Below are 12,712 nucleotides of genomic sequence, written 5' to 3' on the forward strand. Positions count from 1 at the left end.
CATATATGCTTTTTTATGAAGTCCAGAAAAAAATACCTAGGTCGATGTCTAAAGCTATGGCAAGATATTTGGACGAGCAAATCTAAGTAAAGAAATATATGTAAAGCTAATTCAGCAAACAGATTTGAGTGCCAAATTATGGCGGGTTGTTTCAGCAGTCAATGAGGCCGAGCACACAACCATCGAACTATCGAAGGCCATCGCAGCAACAAAGATCGAGTATAAAACGGTGTAGAGCTATTTTAGCTAACAGATTGGCTACTAGACCACGGCAATCTACGTCACAATAAATATATGGCAGAATATTTTAGCAACTAATCGGCCTTGGCATGCCATCTCAGCTAAGCAGATTGAGTGCAGAACAGGGCAAGGAAGCTTCTTAAGCAGAGCATATTGACAGTAAACTACTTCGGCAAACAGTGAGATTAACAGCGTCTATCAGCTAACATTCAGCGCTACACCGACATGAATGGGGCCTCAGTCTAGAATGCGCGTATCGTGGGAGAAGCTGACCGCCGTGCGTCTCCACACGAACGTCGCCAGCGGTGGCGGCGCTGACCGCCGTGCGCCTCCACAAGAACGTAGCCAGAGGTGGCGGCGCGGCTAGAGGACGACAGTCTACGAGAGCGTACTGTGGGAGCGAGAGGATCCCCGAACTGTGGTGCCGATGTATCGGCGCGGCGGGGAGGGCGTCTTTGGCAGAGCGAATGGAGTGGAGGGGGACAGGGGGGAGGGGGGGTTTGGGGAATATTATTGGCTAGTTGGCCGAAGGGCGGTTGAATCGGATTTGGGGGGAATTTTTGGGTGTGGGGGGGGGGATGGATTTTCGCGCGGTGGGCGGGGGGAGTTTGGCGCATGGTCGGTTTCTCCAAGTGCAGTCCCATGTGCCAGTGAAGAGGCAAGCCGAAGCGCGTTCCGTTTGTGTGAGCCGTGTGCATGACCGAACGTGTGTGGGGTGCCATGCGACCGCGACAGGAGTGCTGTGAGTGTACCACATTTTTTCCTTTTAAGCTAGGTGCTTCGCCCCCTCAAAAAAAATCTGTTGCTTCGCGCGATCCATCAATAGTACTACTAGTAATCCGGTAATCCCGACTAAAACGGCGCGGCCGGGTCTTTTCCCGCGTGATATGCTGGGAGGTTGGCTTAGTTGGGGTTTTTAGGACGAGTAATGCTACACCTACATAATCCCAGTTACGTAATTAACGCAATGTGAAACATGTGAGCTGTTGATTATAGATTGGGGGGAGGGAGGGGCCCACCACCATGAAAATCAGGGGAGGAGAGAGAGAGGCAATTTACGTTAACCCTTTCGTAGGTTCCCATAGATGTAGAAAGATGTGTCCGATCCTGCAATATAGGCCGTCCGATCTATATCTAACGGATAGGACGGAAACTATGACAATTTACCCGCACTCCTCTCCACATTTGTAGATAAGGCTTTCCCTCGTTCATCCTTTTCTCCCACAAGATATTGATCTTCCGTGCAATGCACGGGCATCTTGCTAGTACTCCTACAATATGTATATTATTGTGAAAATTCGTATACACCGGCCGAGATTAATGCAAACACGGCAGATTTTCATTACATTTCGAACTTTTATAGGACAAAAAAATAAAAGAAACCCAACCCTATACCTATTCTACGGTGGCGACCGACGTCCTCAATCTGTGATCTCCATGTACGGGGGCGGGGTTCAAGACCCGTGAAGTGAAGGTGCGGTCTCCAGCGAGGAAAAGTAGAACATGGGAGACGGACCGGCCAGTTGGCACACCATGCCCTGCCGCCTCCCATGCTCTACTCATCCTCGAAGGAGTCCCCGACCTCGGCGGTGCCGGACGTTGGACGGCGGCAAGTAGGACACGTGGCTGACGGTGCTCCCGTCGTCGGCTGCCAGCGTGGCCATCGCTTGTGCGGCGACTTGAGCGAGGGCGGCGACCTCGAGCTCCATCCCCGAAGACAAGCTCTCCGCAGAGCGTTCGCGCTTGCGGTCATGGCGGATGTGGTTCCAGGTAGGAGGACGATGCGCTATGGTGTGGAGGTTAGCTGGGTGTTGCCGCTTTAAGTAGCGCATTCCGGTGAGGCCAATTGTCCGAGTGCGTCATTAAGTTACCGGAGTTGGTTCCGCGGGCACCGAGCCTCTTAATGACGACATACGAACAGACGACATGAATGCGGGCAGCTGGCGCCGGCTGGGAACACACCATGCGATGGTGCGAGGGACGAGGGTTTTGGTGTGCCAGGGTAGTCAGCTGTGGTCGTGGCAACGTTGGAGATGCCCTTTGCTCACATGCGATCCCCGCATGTCATTGGAAAAGCAAGAAGACCCGACATGGTCTCAGGTCCAGAGGATGCAGTTGGCCACGCTACACCACTCCGCGGACGCGTCGCGGCGCCCCGTGCATCCTCGACGAGCCGGGTGTTGGGGTGTGTTTGGATTGTGGCCAAAGTGCACCTTGCCAAAATTTTGGTCATGACCAAAAGATTGGTCTTTGTTTGGATGGTTGCCATTTTTTTGGCATGCCAATGAACTCTAACCAACTCTAGTTCTTTTTTCTTGCCAATGTCGGCCAAATCATGGGCAACCAATACCTCAACCAAAATTTTGGTCATGACCCAAAGATTGGTCTTTGTTTGGACGGTTGCCATTTCTTTGGCATGCCAATGAACTCTAGCCAACTCAAGTTCATTTTTCTTGCCAATGTCGGCTAAATCATGGGAAACCAATACCTCAACCAAAATTTTGGCTACCCAATGCTTTGATGGGGCAACCTTGGGCACAAAACAAACATACCGTTGGTTGTGCCACAGCACTAACGCCACCCTCAGCAAACTGAAACCGACCGTGTCTAGCGACGATATGAGCGTGTCGCTCACCGCGGTCACCGTGTCCAGAGGCGGTGGTGGAGCCGCGCCCCGTTGTTGGCCCCAACGACCCACATGAACGGTTGTCGGTGGCGAGGAGGTCGTGGGCCAGCTCCTCCATTGGACTAGTCTGCACTACGTCGTCCCGACGGGTGTGCCCCACATGTCTGTTTCCCTGTTTTCCCGGCCATATTCGAGCGTCAGTGCTCCGCGTTGCGCATTAGGCCTTTCACTATGTAGGCCAAGCGAGACAACTTATTGTTTATTTGAGCCATTCAAGTATAATCATGTGGTGTTTGCTTATTTCTCATTCCTCTCCAACCCTCTTCTCCATCGATCATGTTGCCCTCCAGTCGAGTCCATCCTCCCGCATGCCTCATTTGAACATTCAGCCGAGTATCATTCGCATGTACCCACCGTAGTCCTCTTTCAATAGATCTCCGGACCCCGAGATGAAATCGAGAGGGAACGAGTGGGGGCACGTGATACCTAAGGCGGATTCAAAATTTTGAACCGGTGATCATAGCATCCGCAAATCATATATAAAGGGTACTCAATGTTTGTTTCATTTTTGAACGTACAATATACTCCCTCCTATCCTTTCTAGTTTACATATAAGTTTTATGTGTAGTCAAAGTATATCTACTTTGATCAAAAAGGTATCAACATTCAACAACGCCAATCAATATTGTTAGATTCGTACATACTCCTAGATTTGTACTCGAGATGGTTTCCAATTTGACTACTGACAAGATTAATAGTACATGAGATGTATAATGTGAAAATTATATCATTGGAAACTCCTTTCACATACGAATTTGACCGTATGCTTTGTGTAAGTTGCATGTCATATATTATTACTCTAACATTTGGTCAAAGTTAGCCTCGAAAAACGCATTAGACCCTGTATGCTTTGTGTAAGTTGCAGGCCATATATTATTACTCTAACATTTGTGTAAGTTGCATGTCATATATTATTACTCTAACATTTGGTCAAAGTAGTATAGTGGAAGTGGATCCTCTGACGTAGGTATCCCTGCCTTACCCTCCCTTTCGGTCACTTACTAGCGGACCCCATGCTTGCTAGGCCCCACATGTCAGTTACTCAATGGGTTCGGCCACGCCAGGGAATCCTCATCCGTAGTATACTCCCTCTGTTTTTATTTACTCCGCATAAAACGGAGGGAGTGGTGGTATAATAAATGACACGCGCGGGGGAGGGGGAGGGACGTCGGTTTCCTCTCAACTGCGGTCCCACAAGCGAGCGAAAACGCAAGACGAAGCGCGTTCCATTCGGTGAGCGACGTGGAGGGTCCAGCGTGTCAGGCTGCAACGCGAACGCGACAAGAGTGATGTACAGTCAAAACCGATTGACCGGTCGTCACCGGAACCACTATTCACACCAGAACCTACGCTACTCAGCCTACGCCAGCCACTGCCCTAAAACCACACCAAATCTCCAGCCCATTCCCCCACCTTTCGATCCCCTAGCCCGCATCAAGCGTCCCCTAGTTTGCTGGAAAGCCATGGTGCGCTGCAAGATCACTTACTACAAGATGCTGATGCCGGAGCGCCGCACAGAAATCGCGGAGGTGGTCGGCGCCACAGACCTCCGTTCCCAAGCTCGCTTTGCGGCCGGCCAATCCCCGAGTTCTCTAGAGCCAAGCTACGAGGAGGAGGAAGCCGATCCAATGTTCATGGCGGAGGTCACGGCACAGAAGGCCCCCGATGGGTATGAGACGATGGACATCGACTTCGTGCCGGCGTCCGAGTCCCCCATGGTGCAGGCGGACCAGCGGTTCAACATGGCGATAATAAAGGAGGACCGGGAGGCAGAGGCTCAACTCGACGCGGAGCGCGCGCATGCCGCTGCCATCGAGACTCTCCTGCAGGTGGAACCGGATGTCGTGGATGTGAACCGGGCGGCGGAGGCTCAACTTGAGGCGGAGCGCGCGGATGCCGCTACCATCGAGGCCCTCCTGCAGGCGGAACCGGACGTCCTGGACTTGAACCGGGCGGCAGAGGCTCGACTCGACGCAGAGCGCGCGGATGCCGCTCTCATTGACACCCTCCTGCAGGCGGAATCAGACGTCCTGGACTTGAACCGGGCGGCGGAGGCTCGACTCGACGCGGAGCGCGCAGATGCCGCTGCCATCGAGGCCCTCCTGCAGGCGGAACCGGACGTCCTCGACTTGAACCGGTCTGTGCTCTCGTCCATGCAGAGCACCCGCACGCTCCTCTTGAATGAGTAGCTGGAGGCCGAGGACAACCACGGTGCGGAGACACACGTCGGCAGCGACGGCTGGTTCACGACGGTAGCCAAAGACGACAAGGTCGTCTCTTTCCGCGAGCAGTGATAGTTTTTCTTTATGTTGTTGTTTTTATGGATCTTTTGCTGTGTAAAAACATATATTTGTTATGCAAGTCACCTGACTTGGGTCAGTCTACCATTTCAGGCGGTTGGATGAATATCCTACGTCTCCTAACCCTTCTTTCCTTCTTCCTCACCTCTTCTTCTTCCCCAACAGACCACCGCACGGGCCGTACGGATACTCCCCAACTTGCGGTTGGATAAACATACTCTATGAACGAAAATTATGTGTCAGCGATAGGATGGCTGAGTTTGGTGTGTTCACATGTGACATCACATGTCAGTGAGGGTGCGTTCCCTTGGTTGGGTTTGCGGCGTGCAGGAGCGACCGTGTGAGGGTGCGGTGCGACCGCGGCGTGCATGAGCGACCGTGTGAGGGTGCGGTGCAACCGCGATAGCCGTGCGCAAGTGGACCTCCTTCTCATTTTGAAAACTTTAGGCAAGCTTGGCAAAAATGTGTGGCGAAGTTTGGCAATGCAAGGCCTAGACCCAAACAGGATAAGTACGTACATACTAGGAGTACTAGTGTTAAAAAAGAAAGGCTGGATTTTCCTTCGCGGGATTTAGTCGCTACAAATCCTCGTTTCAAGTGTTAATTAATGCGTATTTTTTTTCTCCAAAGACCAAAGAGCTAACCATCTCACTCCTCATCACTTGATTAATGCAGCGCCATGCAAACCAACCTTCTCACTTCCGCATGCATGCAGGGGATATTAATGTCCTTGGTTGCTAACCCCATCAATTTTGCCTCGATTAGTGTTAGTGGCCCTTTGCAAATTGTAATTTTGATATACTGGCCTTGTGTACAAAAAATGGAGGTAGTAGTAACTATATTTGACTTCCTTCCCCATTGCGATGACATCGACGATATTGTTTTTGGTGGTTAGGCGAAGTGCGTTCGACGGAGAACACCATTGAGGGAGACCACGGTAAGTTGTTCGCAAGTGCCGCCTGCAAGCCGAGACAACCGCCTTATTTTCATCCAGGAAGTCCTTTACTAGTACTACTATAACTAATGTCGTGAGATGGCTTCTCGAAGAAGACGATGGAGAAGCGGAGTCAGCGAAGAGTGAAATGATGGTTGCTTCGTTCGTGCTTTTGTGTTTTGACGCCTCACTGCTTTGTGATTTGTGATAGAAGGGACAGGGGAGTAGACTCTGTGCTCTATACTGTACTACATGCGTCCAAGCATGGGAGAAAGAGGAGAGACGTTGCATTTTTCTATTCCTTCAATCAGTCAATCAGGGAGCTTCGGTTCCATCTTTTTGACTTTGGCAACACCGTCCACAATGGTTCCCACGATGCCAAAAGCTATTTTCACATTTGGCTACACATTGTGGATGCCCTTAACCGTACCACTTGGTTTTGCTCCTGTGTGCTATCTATACAAATATCAAGTATATTGATCTAAAAAATTATAGAATCAAGATTAGTAAAAAGGAAGTGATTTTGCCACGCGGATGGCGGGGGAGGTTTCTTATTTTCGGAGGACGTTGTCCTGGCGGTTTGCTAACATGCGGTCCCACGTGTCAGTTCTTTACCAAGCCGATCCACGTCCCACATGAGGCAGAACAACGGCAGAAGAAACACGTGGTTAAGTTGAAGAAGATGAGGGAGAAGCGGATTCAGCAACGAGTGAAATGATGGTTGCTTCGTCCCTCCAACTTAACTGCGGGAAAGGTGCAGCTTTGTGATTTGACGCCTCATTCCTCATTACTACGCCGACGCCATGACTGGGGTGCTTCACCCCGGCTGCTCTGCACTGTATTCCGGTATGGCACATGGACCCGGTAGCTTGATGTCCCACATGTCGGCGAAAGGGACTAGAAGATTTATGAAAGTGAGCGCTCCACTCTTACGACGGAGGAGTAGACGACACGGCGGCCCAGTGAACTGTCACTTGTACTGTATAGTACTATAGTTTTGCTGTTTCGCACGATCCATCGATACAAACCCGATTAAACAGGAAAGGGTGGGATTTTCCCCGCGCGGTAGATGATACTGGCCATACATTTCAAAGGCAATTTTAATGTATGCAAACTGAATAATTATAAGTAACAATATGATATCTAGTAAAACTAAAAACACATATGATTTATTGTGTTAGAGTGTAGTAGTAGTGCTGTATTGCATAGTTGTTAGATGTAACATGCGAGAACGTGTAGAGATGTAGTTTTGGAGGGCCTACATAGAGAAAAGCGTAATACGGTCACCGAACTTCAGAATAAGCTGATTACGGCCACTATATACGTTTTGCGGTGATTATACGGTCACTTGCTCACAGCTCAGCATCGGATTGCACCCTGTTGACCGGCCAAATAGTCTGCGTTGTCGGATTTCGGGTTCCGGCAGACCCTTGAGGTTCGAACACTGGGGTGCGTGCGGAGATTTCGCCTCCTACCTACCTGCACCCCTCCGCCTCGTTAAGGTCTAAGCTATGGAAAGAATAACACAGGGGACACGAGGTTTATACTGGTTCAGGCCACCGTTGTGGTGTAATACCCTACTCCATTGTGTGGTGTGGTGGATTGCCTCTTGGGCTGATGATGATGAACAATACAAGGAAGAACAGCCTCGCGAGGGTCTATTCTTGGTTGGGGGGGTGAACTGCTGGGAGGAGTTCAGTCACCCTTCCCTCTCTCTCTCTCTCTGATCCTTTGATCCTTCGATCCCTCTATCCCTCTGTCCTTCTATCCTTCTCCCCTTTCTCTGCGGGTGGCCGGTCCTATTTATAGAGGGCCTGGTCCTCTTCCCAAATATCAAGCGGGAAGGGAGCCAACAATGGCGGGCTAATTTAAAGGGGGACAACTAGTATCAGCTATCCTGACAAAAGTAGTCTTCGCCTGCGCAAAGCTGTGGTGATGACGCCGTCTTGGGCTCCACGATGACCTCCATCTCATAGTCCTCCTGGTCTTGGTCTCGTTGCACCGAAATGGCAACCTTTGCCTGATGCCTCGGTACTCTGCGGCTGCACTTGCCCCCTTTGCACCAAAGAGGAAAGGAGGACACTGCACGGGCTGGCACCCGCCTGGCACCCTTGGTCGTCATGGCTTGCGTCACGGGCACCTCGTGAGGTACCCCGCCTTAGTCTCTCCGCCTCCTCGTGAGCCAGCCTGACGAGGCCATGCCTGAGGAAGCTCTGCGTCGTCCGCCCTGCGAGGCTTGGCCCCTCACGAGGGTCTTGGGTTTGTGTTGGTGAAGATGGGCCCCGCTGGGCCCCCTTTTTGAGCCACGCCGCAGGCCGCAGGCAGGCAAGTCTGGGGACCCCCGTTCCCAGAACACCGACAGTAGCCCCCGGGCCCAAGGCGCACCCGGACTTGGCCGTGCAGGGAGGCGGAAGGGCAAGAGCGAAGCGCCACGGGCCCTAACAGCCTGCGGCCTTAGGCACCGCGTGGCGGTTGATTGGACGTGGGCGGCACTGTTCCCCCACGCCCTCCTTATTTTGCGCCATGCTAGGCGGACCCGTAGTCGTACACAGCCGTTCCCCTTTTTGTTGCTCGAGCGCCCTCTGTCCTTCCTCCACTCGAACTCTGGTTTTTGTTTTCAACTCAATCTTGAAACTTCCCCCCCCTTCCCATCGCCATGGCTCCGACGAAGAAGGGAAGAGGGAAGAAACCCGTGTCTCCGCCTTGCCCGCCGCCGTTGGCGGCCCCCGCTGAGGGCTTGGGTAAAGTCAGCTCGGCTCTGGCCACCATCTTCAATGAATGCGGGAGGACGACGGCCTAGCGCGCGTCCCACTTCTCCATCGACAGGATAGCCACCGAGGTCCCGTATTTTGCCGACGCCCTGTGGGCGGGTCTAGTTCCTCCCTTTTCTGATTTCTTCAATGCCGTGCTTTCCCACTATCAGATCCACATGATGCATCTGGGTCCTGAATCCATCACTCTCCTTTCGGTCTTCGCCTTTGTTTGCGAGGCTATGATGGGCATCCTTCCTTCGGTCGCCTTGCTGCGCCACTTCTTCTCGCTGCGCCTTGTTGACCCTACCCAATGCTGGGCGTGTGTGAGCTTCGTTGCCGCGTCTGAGACGGCGGCCTCTGGGATTGACTTCAAGCTCCCTCCGCCCGCGGCTGGGTTCCGCGAGCGGTGGCTGTATGTGGATGCTGGGGTGCCTAGCCCCCTGCTGCCGGAGCCAACTTCGCCTGCTGTCCCCAATTCAGGTTGGGGCCAGGAGACGCTTGAGAGCCCCCGGCTCGTCTTCGTCTGGCACCGCTTCGCGTTCTTGAGGTCGCTTGGCGCGACAGCACCCAAGGTGGTGAAGGAGTTCCTGCTACGCCGCGTTGCTCCTCTCCAGCGCCACTCCCGCCGGATGTGGGCCTTCAGCGGGCGCGATGATCGTGTGAGGCTCCAGGAAGAGGACCTGACGCCTGAAGTGCTGAGGACGGCGCTCTTGACCCTAACGGGGGACCCCAACCCTGACAGCATCCAGTAGGGAGGGGCCTTGCTGTACCTCTGCCAGAGCGGGAGCGATTTTGTGAGGCAGATGCCTATCTTCGATGAGTGGGGGCCGCACCCCGACGGCCTCCAGGGGCCTCGCGAGAACCCAGTGGTGGTGACTGCCCTTCCAGTCGGCCAAGGCGACTCTTCCTCAAGTGGCGGAGCAGGGAGGCACGAGGCACCAGAGGCTGAGGGGGCTCCCGGCGGGGCGCCAGCACCGGGCGATGCTCATGAGGAAGCAGTTATCGGGGCCCGTGCCGCTGAGGCTAAGGGTGACAAGCAGCTGCCCTCTGCGCCTACGACCGAGGCCACTGAGACTCCAGCGGCTTCTCTTGGCGAGGCGATTGGCGGCGCACATCAGGCAGGCGCCTCTGACGCAGATCGCCTTGACGCTCCATCTTCGTCGCAGGATGATCCCTGCGCCTGATTCTTCGGCCGCTTCCGCGTGGACTTTGAGGCCCTCCGGAAGAGAAGGGAGGCCCTGGGCGACGATTACCCTTGTCACCTGCTGAAGCGTAGGAAGTACTTCACCACTGATGAGTAAGCCTTCTCCTTTCCCAGCTCCCGGTCCTTCTGTTGCTCTTACTGATCCTTGCTCCGCAGGCCCCTTCTAGCCGAGCTTGCGGAGACGGCTGATGAGCCGTCCCCCTTGGCTTTGCCCCCTCCACCATCCTCAAGCACTCCAAGCAGTGGAGCCCTTGTGGTGAGGGCGATCGACGAGGAAAACCGTCCCGAGGCATATCATGGCCCCGCGCACCTCGCGATCCTTCGCGGGCCTTCTCGTGGCTTAGCCAGCCTGCCGTGGGCTTCTCGCCTGGTTGTGGACTGCGATTGGCTGAGGCGCTTCCTGCGCTCTTCACCTGGGGACGGGCTGGCCCCAGGCCGGGCTTCTGACGCGGCGTGCCCGACCATCGCGAGGGTGCCAGCCCCTAGCCTCCAGCCCGGAGGGGGAGTGCTGACTCGCGGCCCCTGGTGCTTGCTTGGGGAAGATGATGGTGTGGAAGACGTGCTCGAGCGCGCTCGGGAGCGTCGCGCTCTCCGCCAAGGATTCCTTCGAAGGGCGGCTGGCGCGGTAAGCCTGCTTGGAGAGGAGCTTGTCGATGAAGACGCGCGCCTTGAGGCCGAGGGCCTACGCCTGGCTGTAGAGAGACGCGAGCTGGAGGGCGCCATCGCCCTTGCGCGCCGTCAGCGCAATCTTGACGATGCAGAGGCCAAGGCGTCGCTGGTGGCCTCTCGGGAGGCCCGATCTTGGGCCGCTGAGGAGGCTCGGGAAGCTGACCAGCGGCGAACGGCGGCGGAGGAGCGGGCTCAGGAGCTCCTGGCCTGGTGCCACTCACTGGAGGAGCAGGTGGAGCTGCGCGAGGCAGCCCTCGCGTCGATGAAGGTGGCCTCCGGCGACTCAGTAGAGCTCCAGAAGCATGAGGAGGCGCTGACGCTGGAAGCCGCCGAACGTACCCGTGAGTACGAGCATCTGGAGACGAGGGAGCGCTTGGTGACGCAGGCGGAGGATGATGTTGCTGCATAGGAAGAACGCGCCCTGGAGGAGGTCAGACATCGAGTGGCGATGGCGCATTTGAACCTCGAGCACGAGTTCGAAGAGAAGCTGGGGATGATCCGGGCAGAAGCTGAAGGCAGGACTGCTGCCTTGAGGGCCAAGCTGGAGGAGGCGACGCGGCGGGCCGACGCTTTCCGGGCCGCTCTTGAGGTGGCGCAAGGTGAGTTAACCGCCTCCCAGGCCGAGGTGCTCCTTCTCCGCCAGCGGGTGGAGGAGGCTGAGGTCGTCGCGGGCCAGAACGCGGACGAGATACGTCAGCGGAGGGTCCTGGAGCATGAGCACGGCCCCATGCTCACCACGCTCTGGGAGAGAGCCAACACAGCCTTGGGCAACATCTGTGAGGCGGCTGTTGGCGAGCCGCATGCAGTCAACTATGCTGGCAATCTTCAGTTCTTCACTGACGTGGTGACGCAGCTGGAGGCGCGGTCGGTCAGGGCTGACAGGTTGGTGGAGGAGAGGAGCCGCGCCCTGCTTGGGCGTGCCTTTTCTCGCGTCTTCAGCCACTTCCGGAACATGGATCCCCACTTTGATTTTGACGCCGCCATTGCCCCAGTCCCCCAGGCCGTCCGAGGCGATCTGGCGCACTGGGTGGAAGACAATGTGGATGCTCTTATCAGGGCCTTCGCTTCAGACAACTTCGACGTGATCGTGGCGGCCGACGAGGGCGGCGTGGTGAATGGCCCTGACGCCGCTGGCGGCGACGCGGATAGCGATGGCGAGTTCAGCGATGCCAGCAACGGCTCGGGTGGTGCTCCTGAGAACGCATTAGGGGATTCATCCGACTGATTGTGCATCACTCCTACTTCCTTACCCTGCATGAATAGAACTCGGGTTTTGGCCCGATTGCAGTGAGAGCATTTTGGAGGGGGAGCCCCTTATGTAAAACTTGTGTTCATCGTATTAGTAGACGCTACATTGCCCATGCGCCCGCGCCAAGTGGTTGGCCCAAGCGACGCGCTGGTCGGCTAGTTTACCTTTGTCCCGTGCTGGGCCTGAGGCAGCCCGTGGGAGGTTGTGGTGTCTCGAGTGTTCCCTGATTGGGTTCATAGGATCTGCAGTAAAACACCCTCCTGAGAGGTCACGTCAGCGGCAGTCTGGGCTGCGCGCAATCTAGGCCTGACCCGGCTCGCGAGGGGCTCGCGAGGGGAGGTAGCTGAGGCAAAGTGGTAACCAAAACGCGAGAAATTGCTCGAACGAGACTAAGCACCCCTTCCCCGAACACACGCAAATCTCAAATTCGAATCCAACTTGAATCCAGCGGGGGAAAGCGACAACCAAAGGGAAAAGCAACGAAAGCAAACAAAAGGCCGCGTCTGGCACCTAGTCTAGTCTTGGACGTCTTCTCACCAATGCGGAGCTAAGTGCTGCCACTGGGCGTGGGAGGGAGCCCCAGGGCCTGAGGCCGGCACCCCTGAGTCTCCGGGGCGTGTACAGCCCCACTCATTATTACGTGAGAGTGTCACGGGGCGGCGAGCTTCACAGGCACT

The sequence above is a fragment of the Triticum urartu genome, chromosome 5A (assembly GCF_056163025.1).
Source record: "Triticum urartu cultivar PI428250 chromosome 5A, HENAU_Tu73, whole genome shotgun sequence".
NCBI classification, from domain to species: domain Eukaryota; kingdom Viridiplantae; phylum Streptophyta; class Magnoliopsida; order Poales; family Poaceae; genus Triticum; species Triticum urartu.